General features: G+C 49.7%; 1 pseudogene; it reads left to right on the top strand.

The window, feature by feature from the left end:
* The first annotated feature begins 4856 nt into the window (after window positions 1-4856).
* On the top strand, window positions 4857-7798 carry LOC149428273 (uncharacterized; annotated as a pseudogene).
* Window positions 7799-8765: the final 967 nt, after the last annotated feature.

The raw sequence follows: 8765 nt of genomic DNA, 5'->3' as shown, positions 1-8765 counted from the left end.
TTTCCCCTCCAGAGGATTCCTTCCCCTCCAGAGGATTCCCCCCCCCTCCTCTTCCCCTCCAGAGGATTCCCCCCTCCTCTTCCCCTCCAGAGGATTCCCCCCACCCCTTCCCCTCCAGAGGATTTCCCCTCCAGAGGGGGGAGGTGCAGCTCAGGGTGTGACATAAAACATTGGAGCCCCCTCCATTGTATTCTCGGGGGTCTCTGCTGGCAGACAATCTCATGTTTGGGGGTTTTTGTCGTCTTCAGGCCGAAAATGATTTGTGAAACTTGTGCAATAAATGCAAAACCGTCTCGACACGCCCCTTTCCTGAGGAGCAGCCAATCGGTGCTCATTATACTACAAGGTCTCCCTCTCCCTGTTAGTCCTCAGGGGCGGGGCTGGAAACAGGCGGGGGAGGGGAGGAGGAGATAAACAGCACAATGGTGAAAATATTACACATTTAAGTCGCAATAAACCCTCCGACATTCCTAATTCTCCGAATTAAATACGGGTCTTGGGGGGACAAGTAGAGGGTCTTGGGGGGACAAGTAGAGGGTGATGGGGGGGACAAGTAGAGGGTCCTGGGGGGACAAGTAGAGGGTCCTGGGGGGACAAGTAGAGGGTCATGGGGGGACAAGTACATGGTCATGGGGGGACAAGTAGAGGGTCATGGGGGAACAAGTAGAGGGTCCTGGGGGGACAAGTAGAGGGTCCTGGGGGGACAAGTAGAGGGTCATGGGGGGACAAGTAGAGGGTCCTGGGGGGACAAGTAGAGGGTCATGGGGGGGACAAGTAGAGGGTCATGGGGGGACAAGTACATGGTCATGGGGGGACAAGTAGACAGTCATGGGGGGGACAAGTACATGGTCATGGGGGGGACAAGTACATGGTCATGGGGGGGACAAGTACATGGTCATGGGGGGGACAAGTAGAGGGTCATGGGGGGACAAGTAGAGGGTCATGGGGGGGACAAGTAGAGGGTCATAGAGGGACAAGTAGAGGGTCATGGGGGGGGACAAGTAGAGGGTCATAGAGGGACAAGTAGAGGGTCATGGGGGGGACAAGTAGAGGGTCATAGAGGGACAAGTAGAGGGTCATGGGGGGGGCAAGTAGAGGGTCATGGGGGGGACAAGTAGAGGGTCATAGAGGGACAAGTAGAGGGTCATGGGGGGGGACAAGTAGAGGGTCATAGAGGGACAAGTAGAGGGTCATGGGGGGGACAAGTAGAGGGTCATAGAGGAAAAAGTAGAGGGTCATGGGGGGGACAAGTAGAGGGTCATGGGGGGGACAAGTAGAGGGTCATAGAGGGACAAGTAGAGGGTCATGGGGGGGGACAAGTAGAGGGTCATAGAGGGACAAGTAGAGGGTCATGGGGGGGACAAGTAGAGGGTCATGGGGGGGACAAGTTGAGGGTCATAGAGGGACAAGTAGAGGGTCATGGGGGGGACAAGTACATGGTCATGGGGGGGACAAGTAGAGGGTCATAGAGGGACAAGTAGAGGGTCATGGGGGGGACAAGTAGAGGGTCATGGGGGGGACAAGTAGAGGGTCATGGGGGGGACAAGTAGAGGGTCATAGAGGGACAAGTAGAGGGTCATAGAGGGACAAGTAGAGGGTCATGGGGGGGACAAGTAGAGGGTCCCGGGGGGGACAAGTAGAGGGTCCCGGGGGGGACAAGTAGAGGGTCCCGGGGGGGACAAGTAGAGGGTCATGGGGGGGACAAGTAGAGGGTCATGGGGGGGACAAGTAGAGGGTCCCGGGGGGGACAAGTAGAGGGTCATGGGGGGGACAAGTAGAGGGTCCCGGGGGGGACAAGTAGAGGGTCATGGGGGGGACAAGTAGAGGGTCATGGGGGGGACAAGTAGAGGGTCATAGAGGGACAAGTAGAGGGTCCCGGGGGGGACAAGTAGAGGGTCATGGGGGGGACAAGTAGAGGGTCATGGGGGGGACAAGTAGATTGAGACCCTGATTTAGTCCCCGGACAAGTAGTTTATTAAAAATTGTCCCCCCCCCCTGTATAGTGTATTTTAAATATATGACCGTTCATTTTAGGAATAATATATTTATTTTCTGGGAGGATCTTTTTAATATTTACTTATTAATTGTCATCTATAATTGTTTTCTTAAAGGGTTTTTCACAGATTTCCGAAGGATTGCCAGCGCCCGGGACAGCTTTAATGTTCTGCAGATTCTGACGTCACAGCGAAGGAAGATAATCCAACGTTTTATATCAATATTTGTGTGTTGTTATTACTCCTATTATTATATTCTTATTATTATAGAGGATTTCTATGGCGCCCTCATTTTGCAGCGCACTGTACAGGAGCGCGGTCAGTAGAGGTACAATGCACTCACTGGAGGAGGAATAATCGCCTCTTGCCAGGCTCGCTATCGCTGAATGTCGGGTACGGCGCGGTTCTCCAGTCCTGGGGCGGAGTCATGTGACGTCCTCCCAGAACACGTTCTCCCGCACACCCCTGGGGGCGTACACCCGGCGATCTCCGTCCTATGGACACAGCTGGTCACGTGATGTGATAAAAGGCCAATCACAGCACCCTTTTACCACGTGATCAGCCGTGTCCACTGACAGCAGGTCACCAGGAAATGCAGTTATCGGCTGTCAGTGTGAGGAAAGTACTGCCTAGACCCGGCAATTGTCAGAGGAGGGATCGACACCAATCATCAGGGCACTGATAATGATTGCCCACCTCTGCCTATCAGTGCCTAGTAGTGCCACCCACCAGTGCCCAGCAGTGCCGCCAGTCAGTGTCGTCAATCAGTGCAGCCCATCATTGTTGCATATCTGAGCCACCTCATCAGTGCCGCCTATCTGAGCCACCTCATCAGTGCTCATCAGTGAAGGAGAAAAATTACCCGTTTGCAACATTTTATAAAAGAAACAGAAAAACCTTTTTTTTTTCAACTTTTTTGTTTAAAGCGCAAAAAATATAACATTGGCGAGTAAATACCACGGAAAGAAAGCTCTGTGTGAAAAAAATGATTAAAATGTCAAACGGGTACAGCGTAAGCGGTGGGGGGTTCAAATCTCCAGACCTGTGAAGCAGCTTTCACACCTCTCCTCGCAGGGATGACAGTACGGGTTAGATGGAATCTGATTGGCCAGCACTCCCCATGTGACGGTGCTGACCAATCCAGAGCCCTCTAGCCCGTACTGTCATCCCTGCAAGGAGAGGAGTGAAAGCTGCGGGAGTTTCAAATCTCCAGACCTGTGAAGCAGCTTTCTCTCCTCTCCTCACAGGGATGACAGTACGAGTTAGATGGCATCTGATTGGCCAGCACTCTCCATGTGACGGTGCTGACCAATCCAGAGCCCTCTAGCCCAAACTGTCATCCCTGCAAGGAGAGGAGGGAAAGCGGCGGGAGTTTCAAATCTCCAGACCTGTGAAGCAGCTTTCTCTCCTACTGCTGAGAATACGGAGAAAACTTCCCCACACGCCCAACTCTGCACAGCATGGGATCCCTGCAGGGAGGTCGCTCCTTTGTGACCTATGGCAAGCCTGGATTGGCTCAGGAGCAGTGGGGACACCGCATGCCATTTGGACAGGAGTCTCTGGACAGGAGTCTCTGGACAGGAATCTCATGCCATTCTTTTGTGGTGCAGTTTGAATTGAAAGCATCGATTCCTGGTATTGGGAGCTGTGACGAGCTTGGAGCGCAGAGAGCGAGCACACGGAGACAGATCGCACGGAACCCGACGTGCGGGCGTTTATTGGGGGGTTTCGTGGGGTTACAGACGATCGGGCAGCTAGTCCACGGAACAAGACACAGCGATACAGTAGGGTTGTCAGGATGGGACAACAGGGGGCCGATAGTCCTCCGGGTTCAATAGGACTGAGCGTTGGGGGTACCGCAGGAGTCCACGGGCAAGGCTTTCCGGCAGAATTGGGCTAAATCCAGCACAGGCAGTGATCCGGGCAGCACGGGGTTAATCCACTCACTGGATGCAGGGAGCAGGACACAGAGGGTTAAATCCACACAGGCAGTGATCCGGGCAGCACGGGGTTAATCCACTCACTGGATGCAGGGAGCAGGACACAGAGGGTTAAATCCACACAGGCAGTGATCCGGGCAGCACGGGGTTAATCCACTCACTGGATGCAGGGAGCAGGACACAGAGGGTTAAATCCACACAGGCAGTGATCCGGGCAGCACGGGGTTAATCCACTCACTGGATGCAGGGAGCAGGACACAGAGATCTGTAGCAGGCTCACAGTGGAGGAGGCTAGTGAGAGGGAGAGGGGGGTCTGGCCACAGCTCAGACCTCACTCACACCGGCAGAGGAAGCAGCCAGGAACCACCCAATCAGGGGTGTTGTAAATATGGAGCCAGGCACATTCTCGTTGCCATGGTAACCGGACACTCCCGCCCCGTCTCTGGTGGGCACGGAGCACGGGAGAGACCAGGGGGGGGAGAGATGGAGGGGGGAGTGACAGGAGGGGAGCCTGCATGTGGCAAGTCCACATGTAGGCACAGCAGGAGAGAAGACTTTCTGGCACTTGACCAGGGGAGCAGGATGCCTCGGCGGGGGGGGGGCAGATTGCTGGTGGTAGCAGATCGAGGGGATGCTGGGGGGTGGCAAGCAGGAACCTGGGGATGGGGGGGGGGGACTAGCTCTGTGACAGGAGCATTTTCTCAAGCACCCATGAACATACTTGGTGTCGGTCTCTGTGCATCTGTACTCTTTATGGGATCTCCCACCATGAAGCCAGAAATGACGTCTTCACAGTCGCTTGCATACGTTCTTTACAACGTTCAGTATTTTTTTTCCCCCCTCAATAAATATTCCAGTAAATTACTTTTTCTCTCTTCTCAGAATGCCTAGCTGCTTTGCTCCCGGATGTTGTTCTTCGGACATGTCTACGGACGTGCCCAAGGCGGGAACACCCTCCTCTCCATCGCCGAGCTCTGACCACGTTTATCACTCCGATCTCGAGTCAATAGAAATGCTGGCGGGTGACATTGAGGTTTCCACGTCGGACATTTTAAGAGAAGGTTTGACCGCAGTCTCGTGGGGAAAAAAATTCAAAAGGAAAGCGTCTTCCGAAAAACTGAAGGCCACGAGAGGCACGAACACCGAGTACTTCCCGGGACAAAAACACAAAGCGGTGCAGGTGAACTCAACGATTCCGACCAAAAATAAAACCGTTCAAGTGTCCTTCGAAAAGCTTCAACATTCGGTTGGAATTCAGTGCGACTTGGTAAGTCTTCCCCCGCTCGTGTCTTTGACTAGTCCAACGCCCGTTGCCGAAAACCAGCAAGTTCTTCAAAATGGCGAGCCTTTGTTATTCCAGCCGCCGATTTTTAACGCCGATCTTACTAAACAACGAATTACATCACAAGGAAACATCACAGTCGGCACCGAGGACGGGCAAAGTCTTAGAACCGCTGATCCAACTGTTCATTATCGCGGAAAGTCAGAAATTGAAGGCAATGGACCACCCGGCAAGGTACTAGCAGATGCAAGTGTCCATCCAAGCGTGAAGGAGGAGGAGGAACATATACAAGATAAAGAAGGTTTTCTAATCGATCCCACTGATCCCGATACATCGTTCATCCGCATAGAAGAGCAGTTGGATCCAAAGTTAGCGAGGGAGAGAAAATTCATTGTTTTCGAGAGTTGTTTAAATGAGCTCTTGCTGAGCAGCAATTGCAGACGTCACGAGAACTGTCCCGGAAAATTGATTGAGATACAATAATATCTGGTTGGTTCAGCCTTGGTTGTAAAAGGCTACTGCAGTGAAGGCCACCAGTTCCATGTGTGGTGCAGCCAGCCGTTTGTCGGCAAAATGGCGGCGGGCAACCTTCTGCTTTCAGGTTCTATTTTGTGCAGTGGATCTCGTTTTGATCAAGTTTCCAACTTGTTCTGTTTCCTGGGCTTATGCGGAATATCCCAAACCACGTATTCCAAAGACCAACAGGACTACCGATCATCCATCATCACTGGTATGAAGAGCGCAAAGGTGTCATTTCCAACATTGGACGGCGTGCAGTTGCCCTCGCGGGGGACAGACAATGCGATTCTCCCGGATTCAGTGGCCGGTATTGCACTTACGCCTTCCTAGACATGGAGACGGAAAAAATAATTGATTTTCAGGTAGAGCCAATCGAATCGGGAGCGTCTTCAGAGTCTTTAAAATGATCGCGTTCGGAAAAGCTCTGCGACGGTTAAAAGACCGCAATGTGAAGATTAAAATCATAGCTACAGATCGCCATGGCGGCATTCGAAAAAGGATTAAAGAGCAACATCAAGGAATCCGGCATGAATTCGATGTGTGGCACTTTGCCGAGTCTATAGGAAACCAACTGCAACAAGCCAGTAAGAGGAGAAACTCGCATGAGCTGTCCGCTTGGGTGTCACCATTTACGGTGTTGTGCGACCACTTGCAGTCGTAATATCGAGTTGCTAAAAGAAAAGTGGACATCTCTTGTGTTTCTGTGTGATGTCCTCATCTTCTACTTTCCAGTCTGGAGACAAAGACCACTTGCAGTCGTAATATCGAGTTGCTAAAAGAAAAGTGGACATCTCTTGTGTTTCTGTGTGATGTCCTCATCTTCTACTTTCCAGTCTGGAGACAAAGACCACTTGCAGTCGTAATATCGAGTTGCTAAAAGAAAAGTGGACATCTCTTGTGTTTCTGTGTGATGTCCTCATCTTCTACTTTCCAGTCTGGAGACAAAGACCACTTGCAGTCGTAATATCGAGTTGCTAAAAGAAAAGTGGACATCTCTTGTGTTTCTGTGTGATGTCCTCATCTTCTACTTTCCAGTCTGGAGACAAAGACCACTTGCAGTCGTAATATCGAGTTGCTAAAAGAAAAGTGGACATCTCTTGTGTTTCTGTGTGATGTCCTCATCTTCTACTTTCCAGTCTGGAGACAAAGACCACTTGCAGTCGTAATATCGAGTTGCTAAAAGAAAAGTGGACATCTCTTGTGTTTCTGTGTGATGTCCTCATCTTCTACTTTCCAGTCTGGAGACAAAGACCACTTGCAGTCGTAATATCGAGTTGCTAAAAGAAAAGTGGACATCTCTTGTGTTTCTGTGTGATGTCCTCATCTTCTACTTTCCAGTCTGGAGACAAAGACCACTTGCAGTCGTAATATCGAGTTGCTAAAAGAAAAGTGGACATCTCTTGTGTTTCACTCGAGCAACATTCACTCATTCGTGGAGAGATGGGCAGCTGTACGAACAATGCAGCCACCAAGAAATGTTGGACGATGAGGAGGAACGGGCTTGGCTCTTGCAAGGATCTGCAGCCCATCAAAGGCTGAAGGAAATCGTTAAGGAGCCTAGAATTCTGAAAGACCTTGAACATTTGTCCAATCTCTGCCCCCCCCCCCCCGGAAACTTCGAGGTCTTCCGCAGGATGGCTTCCAAATATAGATCTAAACGTCATCGTTGTGAGATCGATGGAATGGTGGCCCGGACACAGCTTGCCGCATTAGATCATAATAGAAATGTTGGCAGAGAACGAGCCGTCGTCGGAAAACCAACATCCCGCGGTGCGCCTATACAAACTCCGAAACACAGAAACGTCAACAGGAAGGCAAAGAGAGACTGGACCGCGGCAAAAACGGACGGCCAAACGGACGGCCAAATGGATGGCCTTACCAATCAGGAATTCATTATTGATATTTTGGCCGATTCTATAGTTTTGGCCGCTGGTGGCCTCAAAGTGGACTGGATTCCAAGACGAAGCCATGGAAATACGGCTCCGTTTCCTTGTCCGGAAAAACCGGATCTGCTACAAAGATATATTTTTTGCAATTCAGCCGATGAAAAGCTTGTGTTGTAAATTTTCTATTGTTCTAAAATTCTCCATCGACTTATAGCTCGTATTTGAAAGCCAAAAATGGCACGATGAATATTAAAAGATGACATCATAACTGGGCAACACCTATTTAACCCCCTCCACGCTGGCCGATCTTACCCCCCTTCCTGCCCAGGCCTATCCCCACAGCGCTCTCACAATTTTGAATGATCCGCTCTACACACACAAAAATTTTATTTTATTTTTTTTCACAAAAATGGAACTTTTGATGGTATTTAACCACCTCTGGGTTTTTTTTTTCTGTGATACAAGTGACAAAATATCAAAAATTAAAATTAAAAAAAAGGTGTTTTTCTTCCTATTATAAAATTTTGCAAGTAATTTTTCCAACAATTTCTTGCAAAATTTATACGTTTCTTTGGTTAAAAAAAACTGAATCTGGGTATATTATTTTGTCTGTGTGAAAGTAATAGAGTCTACAAGCTATGGTACCGATCCTGCTAGCCTATCTGTTTTTTTTTTTTGAGGCCCTAACATGCCAGGAAAGCACAAATAGCCCCCTAATGACCCCCTGATGGAAAAGTAGACAGTCTAAGGTATTTAGTAAGAAGCAGGGCGAGTTTCTTGAAATTGTATCTTTTTTTTTCCACACAAAATTGACATAGAAACAGAGAAAAGTGATGGCAGAAAAAGACCGAGTTTGCCATTTTTTTTGTTTTTTTTGGGGGGGGAGGTTGTGTTTTTTGGAGGGGGGGTTGTTGTTTTTGATTACTGTTGACTGGCTCACTACCTCTGATGGAAGTTTATTCCAAGCATCAACTACTCGTTTGGTAAAATAATACTTTCTGAGATTAGTTTTGAACTTTCCTCCAGTTAGTTTAAGATCCCGGCCCGGCCTTTTTTGATTTTGTTGTGGCGTTAACTAGTTATTTCTCACCACAGCGTAGGCATACTTGGGACTAAACCCCAAAACACATGTGGTATCCCATAC

Source organism: Staurois parvus, unplaced genomic scaffold, assembly GCF_062004578.1.
Source record: "Staurois parvus isolate SC_StPar_1 unplaced genomic scaffold, SC_StPar_1.0 ptg003368l, whole genome shotgun sequence".
Taxonomy (NCBI): domain Eukaryota; kingdom Metazoa; phylum Chordata; class Amphibia; order Anura; family Ranidae; genus Staurois; species Staurois parvus.
This window is presented reverse-complemented; position numbering and strand designations above follow the sequence as displayed.